The sequence below is a fragment of the Mustela nivalis genome (genome assembly GCF_964662115.1).
Source record: "Mustela nivalis genome assembly, chromosome: 3".
Taxonomy (NCBI): Eukaryota; Metazoa; Chordata; class Mammalia; order Carnivora; family Mustelidae; genus Mustela; species Mustela nivalis.
Window position 1 is genome coordinate 152,130,717 of NC_139022.1, and position 20,936 is coordinate 152,151,652.

General features: G+C 40.6%; 1 pseudogene across 1 annotated transcript in view; it reads right to left on the reverse strand.

Moving 5' to 3' along the window:
* Positions 1 to 1,097: 1,097 nt before the first annotated feature.
* The window catches only part of LOC309860965 (small ribosomal subunit protein eS6 pseudogene), a 50,449-nt pseudogene continuing 30,610 nt past the window's right edge, over positions 1,098 to 20,936 (reverse strand). The window contains exon 2 of the transcript in view: positions 1,098 to 1,913. The product of the transcript in view is annotated as a small ribosomal subunit protein eS6 pseudogene (transcript). The remainder of the gene's footprint in view (positions 1,914 to 20,936) is intronic.

Consider the following 20,936-nt stretch of genomic DNA (forward strand, 5'->3'; position numbering starts at 1 on the left):
GGAAATACTTTTGGAGTAAAATCAAATCAGTTGCAAATGAGTTACAACATCTCAATTGCCTTAATAGATCAAACAAAACTGCACTGTGTACTCCAGGCACCAGAACTGATCCCCCTCAGTGGAGTTCCCCAGCGCAAAAAAATGCAAATCTTTGGCTTGCCTATAGCGAGGTCCGAGGTCCGCAGCAATGCCCTGGAGGGCTTAACCGGGAGGCAGTAACTTGGAAGAGAACTTGCTGCGCATGCGGCCTGCCAGGATGGCGTAACTAGCAAGCTAGCTGGAACAGGCTGTCCTGCTTCAGGCCAGAGAATACTTACGTCAGGCCAGAAGTAAGGAAAATGGATTTTTCTAACTTTGTACCCTGTGTATTGCCTGCGGAGACGGTGGGCCAATGAAGCAGTTTTTTTGTGTTGGTAGCTCTGGCGGTAGTTCCAGCAAGTCTTGCTGCCCATACCCTCCGCCCCACCAGCTTCTCTCCCTGCTCTGTCTTCAGAGCGGAATTCTGCGTGTTGCAGTAAATGTGCGTAGACTAGGCACATGCCTCCGTGTCTCAAGTGAGTCCCTTTGAGCATAGCTGGATGGTCCTTCAAATTCAAACTTTAAAAGCAGGCGGACTGACTGGAGATTTATAGAAACGATCTCTCAAATTGGGGGGGGGACCCCAAAACCAAAAACTCCGTTTCGTTAATAAATGTGGCTTACTGATTGACATAAAATAAACTTACATACTTAAAGTATACAATTTGATAAGTCTAGACATATGTATATACCCCTGAACTCGTCACCATAATCAAGCTAGTGGGCATAATCATCACGTCCAAGACTTTTCCTCTTGCCCCTTCCTAAGCCGCCCTCTCCCCTCTTCCCGGGCCCTGGTCACACCGCTCCCACACACTAGGCAACCACAGATCTGCTTTCTTTCCTATGAGAGTTGTCTTCACCTTCTAGAAATTTATATAAATGGAATCACACATGTAAACTCTTTTTTGTCTGGCTACTTTCACTCTATCTTGAGATTTATTTATGCTGACTGACTTTTTACGTCTAATCTTAGATTAATTAATCTTATGTTAATCTTTTATTACTATTAGAAAATCTCATTTTTGATTGGATTCACACCTCGAGGTAGAAGCTCCCAGAATGAACAGCCTCTTTCTCTGGGCAATCTGTTCCTGGTGTTTTTCTTTGGCTTTCTCCAGTCTCTTGGCCAAAAGTATAGCATATTTTGCAGGCTGCTCCTTATTTTTCTTAATATGCTATTTCATTTGGGCAATATGCTGACATTTGTGTCGTGTGACTCCGGGAGTAACACGATTTTGAATCTTGATTGCTCTGGGTCTTGGTTTCTTACTGTCTTTGTGCAGGGGCTTTCTCACCACCTACTGGTGGGCATTATCTTCTTTAGACAAGTTCGAAAGTTTGCGGATTCTGCTAGCTCTTTTGAGTCACAGGCGGCAGGGCACAGTAATATCAGTGCGTCCAGAAATATCCTTCTCTCTCTCTCTCTCTCTCTTTTTTTTTAAATTAACAATAACCAAGTTGAGAACACTAAGATCAACATCCACAGTGCAACCTGGAACAGATTTGTGCTTTTTTTCTTCAGTCTTCCTTGGTCGTAATAGGAATGTCCCTTACATGGTAGCGGGCAGACATAGCCATGGGTTAAGACACCCTGCTTTACGCGGAAGCCTTGTCTGTCATTCCCACCACTGACTGGGACCACACAATCCTTCCATTCTTCGCCCAGAGCATCAGCACCCACTTCTGTGGTCATATCCTTCTCATAAATTTGCATTTATTGTCCCCTTCAATGAGTTTCTGGCAGCCAGTAGCTGGGAAAGAGATGTTCAGCTTCACCCTGAAGCAGACGACCACCTCTGAGGCGCCATGAAAAAGAACCACGCGGAGTGAACCTTGTTAGTTTGTAACTTTCAAAGAATTGGTCTATTTAAAAATTGTTAAATTGATTGGCATAAAGCTGCTCATAATAGTTCCTTATGATTCTTTTACTATCTGTAGAATTTGAGGTAGTCACCTCTGTCATTTCTAATATTATTAATTTTTATTTTCCCTATCTTTTTCCTCTAATGATTCTGTTTAAAGGTTCTTCAATTTTATTGATATTCTCAAACAAGCAGCTTTTGGTTTATTGATTTCTCTGTTATTTTTCCAGTTTTTGGTCATTAATTTTTGCTCTGATATTTATTCCTTCCTTCTTTCTACTTTACTTTAATTCTTTGGTATAATTTGCTTGTCTTTTTTAAATTTTTTAGAGTTGAAGTTGAAGTCATTGATTTGAGAACTTTTTTCTTTCTAATATAGGTAGTTACAACTATATATTTATCTCTATGGACTGCTATAGCTACATCCTGCATATTTTGATATTGTTTTTCTTTCTTTCTTTTTTTTTCATTTTAAAGTACTTTTTAATTTCTCCTTCATTTATTTTTTGATCCATTAAGTTATTTAAAAGTTTATTACTTACATACCTTAAATATACACAGTTTTGTGTCAATTATACCTAAATAAAACTGTCAAAAACCTATATTACTTAGTTTCCAAATATTTGGGCATTTTCCAAGTATCTTGCTGTTATTGGTTTAGAATTTAATTTCACTGTGGTCAGAGAAATACTTTATATGACATGAATCCTCTTAAATTGACACAGATTTTATTGCTCAGAATGTGGTCTATGTTCCGTGTGCAAATGAAAAGAATATGTATACTGTTGTGTGGAATGTTCTAGAAATGTTAGGTCAAGCTGACTGTTGTTCAAGATGTCCGTATCTTAACTGATTTTCTGTCTACTTTTTCTAGTAGAATTATTAAGAGATATTATTGAAAGATAGATATTAAAATCTGTATTTATAGCTATAGATTTGAAAAATTTGTTCTAAAGTTCCATCAAATTGTGTTTCATGCATTTTTGAAGTTCTATTATTAGATAAAACTTTTTGGGGATTGTTAAGTCCTCCAGAAGAATTGACAGATTCCTTTATCATTCCATAATGAGCTTCTCTATCCCTGGCAATATTCTTTACTCTAAAATCGGTCTCATATTAAAAGAGTCACTCTAGTTTTATTCTGATTAGTGTTAGTTAACATGGCACATCTTTCCCCATCTATATTAGTTTCCTATTGCTGCTGTAACAAATGACTATAAACTTAGTGACTTTAAACAACACCAATTTGTTATTTTATAGTTCTGGATTTGAAGCCTGAAATTGGTCTCCTTAGGTTGAAGTCAAGGTATCATCAGGGTTTGTTCCTTCTGGAGGCTGTAGGAAAGAATCCATTTCCTTGCCGTTTCTAGTTTCTAGAAGCCTTGGCTCATGGCTTCTTCCTCCATCTTTATAGCCAACAGCATAGTGTCATTACATCCTCTTACTCATCTCTGTTTCCACTGTCACATGGCTTTCTCTTGTTCTGACCTTCCTATCTCTCTCTTATAAGGACTCTCATGATTACAGTAGGTCCACATGGAAATTTTGTCATCTCAAGATCCTTAATGACATGAGTGGGATCCCTTTTGCCATATAAGGTAATGTGTTCATAGGTTCCAGGGATTAGGATGTGGATATTTTTCAGGGCACTATTTTTTAGCCTACCAAACCATTCTTTTCCTTTTAACCTGTTAGTTTCTTATATTTAAAGTGTTTATGGTAGGAAGCAAGTTCTTTTTCAAAAATCCTCTTAATTACAGTGTTTAGGCTATTCATGTTTAATATGACTATTGATAAAGGTGAATTTAAATCTTCACTTTGCTTTGTGTTTGCTCTTTGTCTCATCTGTTCTTTGTTCTCTTTTTCTTCTTTTGTACCTTTAGTCTGTTATAATAAAATGCCACAGACTGGGGTGCCTAGGTGGCTCGGTGGGCTAAAGCCTCTGCCTTCAGCTCGGGTCCTGGGATTGAGCCCCGCATCGGGCTCCCTGCTCGGTGGGGGACTTGCTTCCCCTTTTCTCGCTCTGCCTGCCTCTCTGCCTACTTGTGATCTCTGTCTGTCAAATAAATAAATAAATAAAATCTTAAAAAAAAAAGGCCACAGACTGAGTGGCTTAAAAATAATAGAAATTTACTTCCAGTGATTCTGGAGACTAGAAGTCCAAAATAGGGTACTTGCATGATTGGGTGAAAGCACTCTTCTCGGTTGCAGACTTCTGTTTGTGTCCTTACCCAATAGAAGTAGATGGGGTATCTCAAAAGTCTCTTTTCTAAGGGCACCAATCCCATTCATGAAGGCTCTGTCACCATGATCTAATCGCATCTCAAAGGCCCAACTCCCAATGCCATTACTTGGATGTTAGGATTTCAACATATGAAGTATGAAGGGCTAATTCAGACCATATCATGCGCTTCTTTTGGATTAAGTATTTTTGATGATTCCATTTCATCTCTGTTTTTGGATAATTGCTGTAATGCTGTTGTATTTTTTAGTGGTTGCTTTGTGTTTAATAGTAAACATCTTTAACTTATCATAATATATGCTCATGTGATATATAATTTCAAATATATTAGAACCTTATTATGATATACTTTCATTTTTTCCTCTTAACCTCTGTGCTATTATTATTTACATTCTATTTTTATATACATTATAAGCTTCACGATGTTTTTTCTTTAAAGTCAATTATCATTCCAAAAGATTTAAACAATAAGGAAAACATCTGATTTATATTTACATAGTTATACTTTCTGGTGCTCTTTATATCCAGATTTCTAATGATAAAATTTTCTATCTGCCTGAGTTACTTTACCTGATGTTTCTTATAGTTGTGGTCTGCTAGTAATGTCTTCTTTCAGCTTTTATATCTTTAAAAAAACAATTATTTCACATTTTTTTAAAAAAAGATTTTATTTACTCAAGAGCAGGTGGAGGGGCAAGGAGAGAGAGGCAGAGAATCCCAAGCAGACTCTGCACTGAGTGAGGAGTCCAGATGGGGGCTCAGTTCCACTACCCATGAGATCATGACCTCAGCCAAAATCACAAGTCAGACACTTAACTGACTGAGCTACCCAGGTACCCTAATTATTTCATATTTTTTAAAAAAGATATTTTTGCTGGATATAGAATTCCATTTCAGTACTTGGAATATGTGCTCTAGTCCCTTCTAAATCGCATTCTTTTCACTGGGAGTGTGCTATAATTATCTGGTAAATTATCTTTCTTTTTTTTCTTTTTTTTTTTTTTGCATATTATAACCTTGGTAATAGGCCACATAATGACCTCCCTGTGTGTTTTTAAGATTTTTCTCTTTATCACTGGAATCTCTTTATTAATGCAATCTCATTGTGAGGTACTTCAGTTTTCCTCATGTTTCTAATATTGGATTTTGCTGAATGTCTTAGAGCTGTGAGTTTATAGTTTTCATTAAATTCCTGACCATTATTTCTATTATTATTATTATCTCCTTTTCCTACTTCAGGAACTCCAATTACCTATGTAACAGACCACTTGAAGTTGGCCTGGATCTCACTGATGCTCTCTTCATCTTTCTCTTCAGTCTCTTCTGTTTTTCATTTTGAATACTTTTGTTACGGTATCACTAAGCGTACTCATCTAACAGTATGATTCTTTTGGGTCTTGCTTTTAGATTTTGTTAGGCAGGACCAGAAAGCTTTTAGTCTAGGACTAATTTTCACCCATTATGAAGGTAAAACTTGTATATATGCTAATAGCCCTGAACTGTGAGGTTTTCTTCTCTGGTTTGTGGAACCAGGGACTGTTTTTTGGCAATGTATGACCTTTGGTCTAATCTCATTGGGTATCCCCACCACCCTGACCTCAGTGGGCCTCAGGTAATTTCCTGATACACAAATGTTGTTCAGCACTCAGTCGAAGACTTATGGTGGGTTATCTGCTGATCTCAAGAGCTCCTCATTAAGCCCTGTTCTTTCCAGTACACTCCTATGCAAACTCTACCCATTTTGGTCTCCTCAGACTCTCAGCTATGTCTCTTCAACTCAGGGATGATGCTGGTTCCAGCTAATTTTTCCTTCTTCTTCCACATCCTGAGAACTTCTCTAAGCAGTAAGGTGGGACAATTGCAGATTCATTTTATTTTTTTCTCCTCTTTTAGTGTTCGCTGTGTTTTATTACCTGCTGTTCAATGTCTTGAAAACCATTGTGTCATCATTTTATCTGGCTTTTTAGTTGTTTCAGCTGGAACAGTAATTTAGTTCGTGACATTTCATTTCAGTTCATGGTAGAAGTTCTGCAACACTTCACTTAATTTTTTTTTAAACTCAGTGTTTATTTAAGTAGGAACTCCACTATTATATTTTAAGTGTTTATGTATTTCTTTCATTAAGGGATTTGACAGAGAATTGGGTGGCTAGAACATGAGAGGTAAAATAAAAGATACCATTTCCCAAAATGCCAATGAAGTGCCTCTGAAATGAGAATGGAAGTCAGTTGGAAACTAGAATATTCTTTATAAGAATTGATGTACTCGTCTACATTTATCCACCTATTATGTAAATATTGAGAGACAATTATTCAATTCTCATGTTTCTGCATTTCTGACCTTTGTTTTAGACTATCTTCTCAAAGATTTTTATATAGCAAGTGTCTTGAAAGATAGAGATAGAATCTTCTAGAACAAAAGACAAGATTGCCTATAAACCTCGTATAAAAAAGATTTCTCCCACTAGAGCCAAGGTCAGGCTTTTTGCTTTGTTTCCTTTTTGGCCATTATAAAAGATTCAGGTTCTATAAACTTTCCTGTAAAACAACCCTCTATGTGTGTGGGTGTCACTTGGTTCTCTTCTCATTGCCTTGTGGGAATTTGGGCTTGAGGAACTGGCACCAATATTCTGATGTTTATGCTGTTTGCTGTGCCATGAGTCGTAAAGTCTTGTCTCTGACCCTGGAATCTTGTATCTTCTGCCAGCATCCATGAAATTGTGTAAGGCCAGTTTGTTTGCTTGCTTGCTTACCTCCATACATACCAGATTCTTTATCATTTTGACAGTCATATAGAGCATGTTATACCTAGTCTACAGGCAATTTGACTATGTTTCCTTATACCAACAAGATCCAAACTTACAGAAAGTGGCAGATGTGGAGTTGATGAGGAAGGTATGAGAGGACTCCGAAAGAATGACAGCTATGGTATGACCATGTTCTGTGGCTCATAAGTAAGTAAAGCATTATTCAAACACCAGGTGGTGTTACTCTAACATACTTATTAAGGAATCTGAGGATATTTGGCATTGAGAAGGGAGGACTTGGCAGGACAATATAGCCATAACCAACTATGGGAAGAGCTTTGAGATGAAGGGTGGAAATATGTGGTGTGGACAGTTAGTGAGATCTAATCCTCTTTCTAATCTTATGTGGGTACTGCACATATAATCAGATGTGACCCTCAATTAGTGGGAAAGGAACTGCTGCCAAAGAGAAATCTCATGTGCATATCACCAATGGCCATTCTGTTTAGGCTACAAAAGATGAAAATATACAAATATAAAGGGAAGAATCTCCAAACTTGGGCATAGGGCTAAGGAGGGTCCTCTAGGGGTTACTGCTGTCCTTGGCCCCTCTGGCCTTGTCACTGCAGTGCCAGACTTCTAACACCCTAAGACTTCTTTTTTTTCAGTAGGTGAGATGTGCCTGAGGCTTTGTTCCATCTTATCCACACAGCAGTCAATGACCATGACCCATGAAAACTGGTGTATGAATGAATCTTCAGCTCCCTCCCCTCTTGGGTTTGGTAACTTCAAAGCACATGTCCTAACTGGCTCTTCATGTTCCCAAATGGAGTTACGCTCCAGTTATTTACAGCAGAAGGGAGCTCTATCTGGCACTGTTTATTTGTTGCCTTCTTTCTCCTGTCTCATCTCCCATTTTTTTTTTTTTTCATTGTTACTGGGATCACCTCCCCAACAAACTCCATGTACTTGACTCCTTTTATCAGGATCTGCAAACAAACTAAGCAGGTAAAGGGAAAGGGATATGGACACATTAAAAAAAAGTTCACATTTGATGTACTGTCCCACTACTAATTTGAACATCAAAAAGAAAGTTGATAATCCTCTCTGTGGTGCTCTGAAGCTAAACTCTAATGCAGTTATTGGCAAGAGGAATGGGTTTTTTAAAATGTCCCATAGGACATGTCCCCTTTGAAGGAGAAAAATGCCCTGAAAGTCGTGGTACAATGCATACTCAGGAACATAAAACAGATGTCTTTAAAACCCTATCAGTGATGTGGTGCCTGGGTGGCTCAGTGTGTTGGAGCCTCTGCCTTCGGCTCGGGTAATGGTCCCAGGGTCCTGGGATTGAGCCCTGCATCGGGCTCTCTGCTCAGCAGGGAGCCTGCTTCCTCCTCTCTCTCTGCCTGCCTCTCTGCCTACTTGTGATCTCTGTCTGTCAAATGGATAAATGGAATCTTTAAAACAAAAACAAAACAAAACAAAAAACCCTATCAGTGAGGCTGCGAGTCCAGAGGGCTGTGATGGCTCCTGCCTTGTGTTTTATTTGCTGGCAAGATATTTTGGATTTACCAGAGCTTCTGGGGTTGCCATAGTATTTGTAAACAAAACTGTGATCAACAAACTCTGGGGTGGTACAATAATGCTAAGGGAAGTTTGGGGGAAGGTAGGGTACTCTTGCTGGGAAAGTCTTGAAAAATGACATCTCGGAAAGGTCATAGAGCACAAAGCAATGGAGTTGGCTGCCTTGCTGATTGGAGCAGTCGCACTGATTCTGTTCCCTCCTTCTTTTCCTCTTCCAGCCTCTTCTCAGCAGATGTTTCACTATTCCATAGAGATGGGAAAGAAGCTAAAACCATATGAGGAGATTTTCTAGGTGCCACAGAGCGTGTGGCAGAGGGATAACCTCCTCTTAAGTCTCTGAAAATGAGTCAAACATTCTGTTGAGTAGTTCAGAACTGTCTGCTCTTCTCTCTTCTCTAAAAGATATTCATTGCACATGGGGCGCCTGGGTGGCTCACGCCGTTAAGTGTCTGCTTCTTGGTTTTGGCTCAGGTCATGATCTCACGGTCTTGAGATCCAGCCCGGAGTCTGGCTTGGTGCTCGGTGGGGAGTTTGTTTGAAGATTCTCTCCCTGCCCCTCCCCCAGTCTCATGCTCTCGGTTTCTCTCAAATAAATGAATAAATAAATAAATCTTTTTTAAAAAAAGATTTTAAAAACACTTTTTACACAATTAGAAAATGCAGAGCTCTGCACTGGATACTGGGGAATATAAAGATTAAGATACAGCTCCTGTCTTCAGGAAGCCATTGACCACTAGGGGACACTGTAGAGTGATGAACACATTGACAGTGACACCAGTCGTAGGGGTCAGCAGAGGAAGGAGTGGGTAACTTGGGGTGGGCTCTGTCTTCCTTGCAGGGCAGGATGGGTCGGTGATAACAGCATTTATTGAGCACTTAGTATACGCCAGGCATCATTCTAAGTATATACATGTATTAACTAATATAAAACGGCACAAGTACTATTAATATCCCCAGTGAGTAAACTGAGAAGTTAAGTAATATGCTTAAGGTCACAGAGCTGAGCCAGAATTCAGTGCCCCAGAGCTCAGTCTTAATAAACACACGATGCTGCAAAAAACCATCTCTGGGGCTAAGGATAAGAAAAGTAGGTGTAGGTTAGTGATCTTTAACATATTTTTTATAGGTGCTCTGGTAAGAGTATAGAGTCCTGGGTGTGAGACTAAAATCCAGGATTTCCCTATTATATTAAAGTCCTTAAGCAAAATGACCACAAACTACCTATTTCAAAAAACTGTGTTTCTAGAACCTGTTTAGAAATTCCTCTTCTCCCAAAGATGGTGACTTCAGGCAGGCTGCCAGAAGTTTATGCATCAAAATGTAAACAAGACAGGATCCTTAGAGTATCAAGAGCCATAATTTTAGTCCACCAGTATTCCCAGAGCCAAATCATTGTCATCTTTTTTTTTTTTTTTTTAAGTTGGCTCCATGCCCAGTGTAGAACCCAGCAGAGGGCTTGAACTCACGACCCTTGAGATCAAGAGTCAGATACTCAACTGACTGAGTACCCAGGTGCCCCTTATTATCTTGATCAAGATCATTATCTTGAAAATGGAGACCCTTGAGAGCTTTGGAGCAGAAGAGTCCCAAACAGGACCTATTATGCGAAGGCTGGCCCAAGGCAGAGCCAGAAAGAAGCCAATTTGCAGAGGGAAAATGCCTAGAAAGAATGAGTGTGTATCTAATTCAGAATGAGTTTTCTGACAATGTAGAGATATTGGATGGACCCGAGGCAAGGGGAGCCTTGATAAGAGTAAAACAGAAATGACGAGAAATGGGCTTCTAGCATGTAGGTGGTGAGGACTCTGACGTGGCTTCCTTCAATTTCAGCAGGGAGACCTGGGCCAGGGTGGGACAGAGACTTCTTCAGGACCATGGAGGGGCATTACCTAAGACTTATCCTCCACGCTCTGAGGTCATTCTACCGATGTGGGATAACATTTTGCATGGAGTAGCAGACTTGAGGAACAACTGAGCGTGCTAGTTAACAGTGAAAATCCCATATTTTCCCAGTAGAGTTTCTTCAGTTCAAGTGGTCATGCCTGGCCATCTTCATTTCTTAAAAACCAAGTCCCCAGTCAGTTCTTATATGTGTTAAACATCTGAGACTGAGGCTGTTTCCCAACTTCATTAGATTCACCTACTTTTTAGGCTTCTTTCTGCAAGATTTAATCCAGAGCGTCTGGAATGGAGTATGGCAATTTGTATTTTCAGTGGCTATGCCAGGTAATTCTTATCAGAAAAGTTGGAGAAACCCTGCCCTAGGCTGAGGGATGTTGGGGAGTGAGGACTGGCCCAGGGCTTCTCTACTAGGCTACTTCTCAGAATTACCCAAGGAGTTTAAGAAGGTATGTACAGGTATCCCTTACTTTTCAAAGGTTCGCATTACACCACTTTGCTTTCATGAAAGCCCTACATTAGTGCTGTACCTGTTTTTGTTAACTGAAAGAAATCCAAAGATGATTTGCAATTTTTGTGATGAAAAGCAAAAATAGCATTGAGCATTTGCTTTGCGGTGGGTCCTTATAGGGGTAGCACCCCCAGAGCAATAAGAATATCTCTGACAAGCTTCTTCCCTGGGAAACATACTTAGTGTCTCAGCATCAGGAGGCCGAAGTTTGGAACTGTGCCTGATCTCTATTTATTTTGTGCATCTGTTAGTAAACTCTGACCTAGGATATCAGAAAGGCTGTCAGAAAGAGAGGTTATGTTTTGGATCTTGGCACTAAAAAAATTTTCCTCCTAAATTAACAGTAATTGTTTCTTCATTTTATGCCATCTTGGCTTACCAGAGATGTCATAGGAACATTCCACTTTTGAATAGTGGGGGAAACATGTAGCCCACTCCTCATGACTAATTCAGTAGTTTCATATCATATAATTATAATTATTATGCACACATCTGGGAAAGCAACACCACCTATGCCCTCCTTCCAACTGGTCTGATTTCCATGAATTGCAGAAGGCAGATTTTACCACCAGCAAGAAGCATTTGAAAAGAGCTTCTTTTCTCTTCTGGAGCGGGAGTTTCCTTGAGAAACAACGAGGGCGGTTTCATGTCAATTTACAGTTGACGTAGCACTTTTGCGTGCTTTATCTAATTTGATTGTCACATTATAGGGCTACAGGGGAGATATTTTCATTCTGTTACTCTGCAAATGAGGAGCCTGGGGCTCAGAGAAGATGAATAACCTGCCCAAGATCCCACAGCTTGTGTGTAGGTATGGGTGGGAGCAACTCATTGTCTCTAGTCCTATTTAAGTAAGGGGGGGAGGCAAGAATATTAACGAAGCCTCATTTGCCCAAGGGATTAGGGTAACACTGACATGGGTCTCATCTGTGGGTGAAAAGGCCAGCTGGGGCTTGGACAGAGAAGAGGAGGAAAGAGTTATGATGCTAATATACTCACTTTTATTTGCTCCTGCCGTCACTGGTAGCCTTTGGTGGGATGTTCCCTTTGAAGTTGCCCACCTCCCTGTCTTCCAGGGTGAATGTGACCTAAACCAGTCTACACTCTGCTATGATCAGATTGAGGCCACACTGCAGCCCTTGACCGAGGACAGGGGGAATTTGGGCTGCACAGAACATTTTTCTTTATACAAAGGATGCTGGCCTTTTGGGGACTAACCCTTGACATCGTTAATACCAGTGAACGAGGCCAGATGGACCTACCTACCTGGACCGTAACAACAGTGACATAATCACCACTGACATTTCACAACTTGTCAGATGCTCTGGGACGTTGGCGAGGTTTGGGAGAGGTGGACTTCTTTTTCCTGTGACTCCTCATTAGAACCCACACCCAACAATGGCCAGATAAACATTAATTGACAGGAACAGAGACTCCAAGTGAGGTCTTGGGCTAGGGGACCAAGGGGTGAGAAGACCCTCTCATCCCCACAGTGGAGACTAGGTCACCCTGGACCCTGCCTTGTACTCTTATTCGCAGGAGAACAACCGTATCCATCCCAGCCAAGGAGGTCCTGGGGAGAAGCAAAAGTTTTAGAGAAGAAAGAGCAACAGGGGCCTCAACACCGTTCGCCAGGCCCGTGCTTGTGATCCGAGTGTAATTTGCTTGCTGTTGTAATGAAGAGGGAAACAAGAGTGAGGGGTGAAGAGTGAGGCGGAGCCAGCCGCAGAGTGATCCAAGAGTGGCTGGCTCCCTGGCAGGTTTGATTGTATTGGCCTGCGTTTCTTTGGCTGCCAACGTATTCGGATCCAAAAATGGCATGGAATGGCTGGCACCAGAATTCTCCTTACCACACACTGGGAAATAATCCCAAACCATTGGAGCAAAATGTGAGAGTAAGATTTGGCTAGGTAAGGGGTAGAAGGAGCAGAGGGTGCAGGGCAGGGAAGGAATTCAGAGTCATGAAGAAACGATATTTTGTTTTCCCATCTCGATCACCAGTCAAGTCACCAGCCCCTGAGCCGGCGTGAGAAAGGGAAGAATGAAGGTGGAGTGAGAAAAAGAGAGTGGAAGTGGAAGAAAGAAACCCGTAGTAAGGAAACTGATCCTTACTTCCCCTGAAAGAGGGGAAGAAGGATGTGGCTTGGTTTCTGGGCATGTGCACGAGTGCGTACACATGTGTACACATGCACATGCACACACACATCCCTCTCTGCCAGCTTTATGCCTGCAAGTTAGCCAAGAATTAATTTTTGGATTGCTCATCTTAACCATCCCCTTTTAAAGTATGATCATCATTAAAAACATTTTTTTTTCCCTTTATGAGTCCCTTTCCTTAAACCACACTAATGTTATTTGGACCACATTAATAGCTAATTTCATGTTTACTTATTTTTCTCCCTTGAAGCCACACTTTTGACCTCTAATTGAACATAAATACCTTTCATGGGCAGAGAAAGTATTGTTTTTCTTATTTCCTACTCTGCACCCTGGAGCACCATGCATGTTCCTTTGCACAGGGCCACGTGCTTCATAAATGCCTAATTGGTGACATCGTCAGAAGAAGGAAGGATTCATGGTTTTCCTGGGCAGCATCAATAAGCAGCTGGGAGATACCAGGCCAGCCACTGTTCTGCCAGTGTGAGCTTTGCTTTGTATTCCAGAACGTTCAGCCCACTTTGTGGTCACCTGGTCCCTCAAGGCTCAGCATTTCATCTCATCACAAACGTCCGAATCTGGCGTAGTTTGGAATCGTGCACTAGGACTGCCCTTGAGATGTGCTTTCTAGGCCCGTGTTCTCAGTGATCCTGTGTCCTCATGCGGTACTTCTGGTACTTCCGCTAATCTGACTTCCTTGGCTGGGGCCCAGTGAAGGCCTCTGTAACCCTGTTTTCTGAGCCAAGGGGAGTCATGTTATAGCAAAGATCCTGCGAAACAAGAATGCCCAACTATGCTTTGAAAAGAATTTCAGAAAGTTCTGAGTCAAGCTTGCCATCTGTTGAAACCTTTTTTTCCCCACTAGCCCCACCCACATTGATGAACGAGATTCCTAATTCACTCAGAAGCACATCCCAGTCTCCTCTCCAACTCCTAAGGGAGAGAAAATGTACACCTGGTTGCAGTCATGCCTGCTTGGAGTTTCCACCCCAAGAATTCCTAAGGAAACCTAACAGAAGGTAAATGAAAGAAGAGGTTCAGACAACTGGATCCCTACAGGTTACCTCACTACTGAAATTTTACTAAACTAGGAGAGGGCTGGTGCCTCTACAGACGACATGGAGAGACGAGGTTATTGGTTCTGAGAAATGTAAAATCCCAATGTTGCTGGGAGAAAGCGGAGTCAGCTTGGCCAGAATGCTGCTCCTAGAGATTCTGGCTCAGAGGGGCTGAGGCCCAGCTGGGAACCCGATGTAGAAAATCTGCAGACTGTGTTGTCAGAAACCCAACATTTGTAGATCCCAAGGCTGGACGTTGGTCCTCGGCACCTTTTGTTACCCTTACTGCCGTCACCACTGCCATCTGGGGAATATTTATTGTCTGATGACCCAGGTTCAACTCACTGCAAAGCAAGCACATTCCTCGCCAGACCACATAATGTTTCCAGGGCCCCCAGCACCTGCAAGATGCTTGTATGGTGTGTGCACCTGAAACATAGTTGTGAGACAGAGGAACTGAAGATTTCATTTTATTGCTTCCTAATTTACTTGATTCTAAATATAAATAGTTACATGTGTCCTGTGTCTATCATGTGGCATAGGACAGAATTAGAGTCAGGGAGGAAGAAACTGATGGGCTCCTGGTTTGGGATCAGATCACTGTTTCCAAAATCAACCTCACTGGAAAATACCGAGTCTAAGAGCTGAGAGAATCTGGACAAATACCTAGGACAGCTTGGATGGTATGTGAGAATTGACTGCTTCTCCCAACCCTCTCTGTACACAGTGTGGTGACCTTGGCAATCACCCACATGCTTCCCACTCACGGAGCTCTTATATCGGAAGGGGTTATGCTACCTTTTCCAGTAATCCTAGGAGAACAAGGCTGGGAATGGGGGGAATTGAGTGTGATGATGAAGTTAACCCTTGGGGCTACTACAGCTGATTTATTTGACTGATCCTTAGCAGCGTGGTGTAGGAAGGAAGGACCTGAGTCTCAAAGCCAGGAAGCCTGGTGGAATCTTACTTCTGCCACTTGAGATCTTCTGTATAACCTTGAGCCAATTACTATTCTATAGTTTCTTTACCTATAGAATGGGGATGATAGCAGTAATTCCAAATTCACAAGGCTGCAAAATGTCAGCAGTCCTTCCAGTCTTTAGTCTTCTGACCCCTTTCCACTCTTAAAAATTAATGAGGACCTTTCAAAAGGACTTTCTTTATGAGTTAAATGTTTATATATAGTATTGGAAATCAGATATAAGAACATTAAAACATGTTAATTTATTTAGATATGAAACCATAACATGTTAGCATAACATGTTGTTATAGAAAATCACCATATTTTCCAAAACAAAAATAATTAGTGAGATGCATGACATTGTTTTACATTTTTGCAGATGTCTTTTGTGTCTTACTTATGGCCAAGTTCTTATCTCTGTTTCTGCTTTTCATCTGTTGAATGTTTATGTTATGATTACGCTATGTTGTTTTGGTCAAAGTACGTGAAGAAAATCTGTCCTCACTCAGGTATTTACATGGAAAAAAGAGAAGTATTTTCATAGTCTTTTCAGATAATTGTGGACGTTTTTCTTTGCTACATAAAACTTAAAAATTGAATGCTTTTTTAAGATTAATTGCAGTGTGGAATCTGAAACTATATCTATAAATTTTTCACCTTTTTTACACTGAAATCTATTGTTCCAACACGTACTTCTTTTTTTTTTTTTTTTAAGGCATCTTTTACCCAGGCATAATTTTGTGACATCATGAATTAGTCATTTGGGAAATACTGGTTCATTAAGTTATGCTGATTTTCCAAATGCTATCATATTTTATTATGCAATATCAAAATTTCATATTGATAATAACCACCAATATCATCTATAAAAGCTTTTGAGTGATGGCAATCTTCTAGGACAATAGTGTTTGAATTCTTCTTGTGGCCCACAGACTCTTAGGTTTATCCCAATAAAACAAGATGAAGATGTCAATGAATGGCATCAGGTTTCTTTTTTAAAAAATCTCTCTGATTATTATCTTTCTAGTAGTTAATTTTGTTGCATCTAGTATGTTTTGAAAAACCTTATGGGAAGAATGTCTATTCTATTTTTTTTAAGAGTTATTTGTGAGAAAAAGAGAGGAAGTGGAGGTGGAGGGGACAGAGGGAGAGGGAGAAAAAGTTTAAGCAGACTCCACACTGAACATGGAGCCCCATGTGGGGCTTGATCTCATGACCCTGTGATCATGACCTGAGCCAAAACCAAGGGTCAGATGCTTAATGAACTGCATCACTTAGGACAGCCTAAGAATGTCTATTCTTTATTCGGTAATACAGAATGTTGGATTACATACTTCTGTAATTTCTACAGAGATGAAGGACTCATGAAGAAAAATCAGATTTATTATAGAGGATATCTTGACACATAGAATGATTTTGACTTCCATGTAGAAAAAGAAGTAGAATGATTTGTTCAGGAATTAGGTAGGTACTGATGAGCAAATCTTTAGGCTGATTTGGGGATTATTTGATTTATTTAACAACTGCATAACAAATCACCTCAGAACTGAATGACTTAGTACAAGAAAAGCATTTCTCATTTCTTGGGCTTTCTGTAGGTCAGGAATTTGGGAATTGTGTAACTGGACATTTGGGCTTGGGAGCTGCATAAGGTTTCAGTCAGATGCCAGCTTTCAGCAGAGAGCCCCAGCTCCTCAACGTGCAGCCTTCTCCATAGGGCTCGTTGAGTGTCCTAATGCATGGTGGTGGCTGGCTTTGCCCACAACAAGTGACCCCAAAGAGGGCAAAGTAGAAGCCACATGTCTCTTATGACAGTCTCCAAAGGCACACGTCATTTCTGCAATATCCTCTCGGTTATCCAAATCAGCCTTTTTGAAAGAAGAGACTTCCCAAGGGGATGAATATGAGGAGGAGATGGAGACTGGCTATTACAGATGTCTGTTTTAGGTATAGGGTTGCCTTTTCCACCTATAGAGCCTCTATCTAGGTTCCATTCCCTAGGAGCTTACAGAATACATCCTCAAGGGCATGGAAACCCACACAACTCAGTGTCAGACCAGGAGACCCATTTCACAGCGAGGGACATGTGGGAGTGGGGCCATCACAATGGACTCCATGTTTGTAGCACCTACTGCACAAGCCAGAAGTGGCTGGTGTCTTAGGCGGCACAGTCTTCTTAACAATGCAGCACATGCTCCAGCTCTGAGCTAATACCCTGTGATGTTGGGCTGTCTTCCTTCAGTGTGTAGAATACATATTCAGTCGTAGGTCTCTGTATGATGCTGTGTCACCCACAGGAAGAAGAAATAGGTCTGGGAATCAAGCGGTGGAGGCAAGGATGGTCTCACTGGTGGAATTTATGCTTCTTGTCCTTTTACGTCTACTTCTGTGGAGTTGAAGGTCTTGATCCCCAGTGTAGGAACACTTTTGCTGGTGTGCCCAGCAGGGTGGCCACTGAGCTCCAATTACAATTCCAGTTGTGTCCAGGTTCCAGTAGGCAAGAAGAGAGTCATCATCCTGACAATGGTAATTTACGGTCAGTCTGGGTCCTCTGAAAAGAAGACACCAAGGCAGGATTAAACATGTAGGGATTTTATTGGAGCAAAAGCCAAGGAGAGAAAATGAGTCATGTGAGTCTGGGAGAGTGGTCAGACTGCACGCAAGTCTCATCCTGAATGAAGTGGAGAGGGAGAAAAGATTGGGTGGAAGAGTCTTAGACTGCTGTGCTGTCTTCAGAAGTTCAACAAGCTCACTGGGAGCCCTTAACCCAACGTCAGCCACGAGTGGAGTTCTGGGCCCCCAGGAAGGGCTACCATAGTATCCCGGCATGCCAGATCACCGGCCAGGAACAGCCTGTGGGAAGGGCAGCCTTAAATTTCAGAGCCAGCAGCTGGGGCCCTTGGTCAGTTATACTGCCTGGAGTTGGAGCTCTGCTGGGTGCATTCCTATGGCTGCCACTGATCCCGATTAGCGGGAGGAGGTAGGACTGCTTTTATGCAAGGAGGAAATGAGGAATACACTTGTAACCTCCCCATCCTTCTTTGCTTCATTATCGCTGTGAATGTATGAATATGTGTATATATTTATTTGTGTACAATTATAAGTCCAGGAAGAAAATAATGGAAGGATACAAATTAATTTGTGAACATGGTATGGAAGACAATGCTGATTTATTGTTGGAAGCCCATCCCAATCCCACTTTCCATAGCCACTTTTCCAGTCAGGGATGGTTGTGCGGCACAGGTCTGGCTTAAGAGATGTAAGAACAATTCTGCTGGTCATCATGTCTCCCTCCTCCCTCTGGTTCCTGACCAGGACATGTGCTTGATGTATGAAGATACAACAGCCATTTGAGACCATGAAAGAGAGGCCAAAAGAATTGCTAGCAGTGGAATATCTCTAGAACTCACTGAGAAAACACTAGATACCTTTTGTTTTACTCACAGTAAATGTGTATCCTAACATATAAGATATCTTTGGAAGGGGTAAGTCAAGACTTAGATAAGGACATACAAGATCACTTGAAAAATCATGTATATACAAAAATTTTTTTTAGAAAATCCCCCCCCCAAATCATGTATATGATCATATGTCGTCCTTACATGCATAGCTGTGCATATGTTTTTGATAGATGTAAAAACCAGTAAAATGATTATATATCAAAATAGTAATGTTGTCCATTTAATCTACTTTTAAACTTTATTGGTATGTTACTTATATATTTAAAATTCATTTTTAGTTATGCCTTCCTTTAAAGTTTGTAATGTTGTATATATTTTTTCTGTGCCAGATGTTGATTTAACTCACCTGAAAAAAATAAGCAAACAAACCCCACTTAGATTCTGTAGACCTTCTTCATTGTTTTCTAATTCATTAAATCCGTACTTACCTTTGTCATTTCTTTCCTTCTACTTTCTTTGGGATACTCTGTTCATTTTCTTTCTTTCTTTCTTTCTTTTTTTTTAAAGATTTTATTTATTTATTTGACAGATAGAGATCTCAAGTTGGGGAAGAGACAGGCAGAGAGAGAGAGAGAGAGAGAGAGAGAGGAGGAAGCAGGCTCCCCACTGAGCAGAGAGCCCAATGTAGGGCTCCATCCCAGGACCCTGAGATCATGACCTGAGCCGAAGGCAGAGGCTTTAACCCACTGAGCCACCCAGGTGCCCCTGTTCATTTTCTCACTCTTTGAGTTGAAGGCTCAATAATAATTTTTAGCTTTTTTTCTTTTGAATGTAATAAATCCTGGCCCAAACATGAATTTTGGTCTAACACATTTGGTGATGGGCTCCCATTTTCTGCCCCAGCCCTATTCTTCATCAGGAGGTGGATTAAAGTTCTCATCCTCTGTGTAAGTGGGAGAAGGCTGAGCAAAGGGGAAATGGCAGGCAGTGGGGACAGGAGGGGTGTCCCCAGCCAGTTACTCTACCCAGACATCTCCGAGACAATACTTAAGCCCCAGTAGACAGTCACCACTAGGTGGTGCCCAACCTCAGCAGGGACCGAAATGATTTTAGAATGGAATGGGAAAGAGGATCTCTAGATCTTGCCCATGGGCTTCCTTTTCTTTTCTTCTTTTTTATCCCTTCTTTCTCTTGTTATATTGTTTGTTTTCATTATGCTATTCCTCCACCTTCTGTATTGCCTGGAAAGTGTTTCTTGAATTTCAAATATCTTACTGGTTACAGTGAAAACGCTATCATGCATACCTCATTAATTATGCAATCTTTGTTTGTTTTCATTCTCCAAATACAAGGATTTACGATACCTTGTCACATTTTCCATGTTATTGTTCTTTAGTCTGTCACTTTAACTTGCTTTCGGCAGTTCTAGATCAGCTCCTATTGTTGCCTTCGTTAGAAGTCAATGCTTATTTCTCTGCTCATTTCTTCATCTTTCTTTTGAGATTCAATTTGGGTGTCTCTCTGAAACACATCCAATTAGTAGCTTTTTCAACAAAGGATTTCAGTGATAAAATTTTTTTTAGCCTTATTTGTGAAAATACCTTTATTTTACCACCCTCGTTCAGGCACAACAGTTTAGTTGGGTATAAGAGAAACTCTTCTGTTCTTACTAGTGATAATTTTGTGGTCAACTTAGTTGTTATTTTTTATTTTTTAATTTTTTTTAGGTTATCCCTCTTTTCAGGAGATTTTAAGAGTCTGTTTGTTTAGAGTTTGACTCCTATGTATGTATCTCTGTGGCTTTTTTATTTTCTTCTGTGCTACTTTCTTTAAGTTTCTTTAAATCTCCTTCCTTCCATCTTCTGCTAGAATTTATATTTGGTTTAGATTTAAAAATCCAAATATATCAGTCAATTCTTCATGGTCTCTTAAACTCTTTTTTTTTTTTTTACTTAATTGAATGTATTTAGAAAAAAAGTATACTTAAATGTGTATGAGCAGATACCTAACTTACTTGCATTTTTCAAAATCAATCTTTCTCACATTGCCAAGAAGTAGAATTTCCTCTCCTCATCACTCCATTATTGTTTTTTATTTGAAATATGTTATAGTATAGAGGCTAATGAAGTATAAAAAAAGACATTATAAGAGGTGCCTGGGTGGCTCAGTTGGTTAAGCATCTGCTTTCAGCCCAGGCCATGATCCCAGGGTCCTAGGATGGAGCCCTGCATTGGGCTCCTTGCTCCGTGAGCCAGCTTCTCCCCCTCTCACTCCCCCTGCTTGTGCTGTCTCTCTTACTCTCTCTCTCTGTCAAATAAATAAATAAAATATTTTTAAAAAAAGATATAAATGTACTGAGGGGAAAATATTTATATTACTATTGTTGTATAGATCTCAGGGTCCTGGGATGGAGCCTTGAATAGGGCTCCCCGCT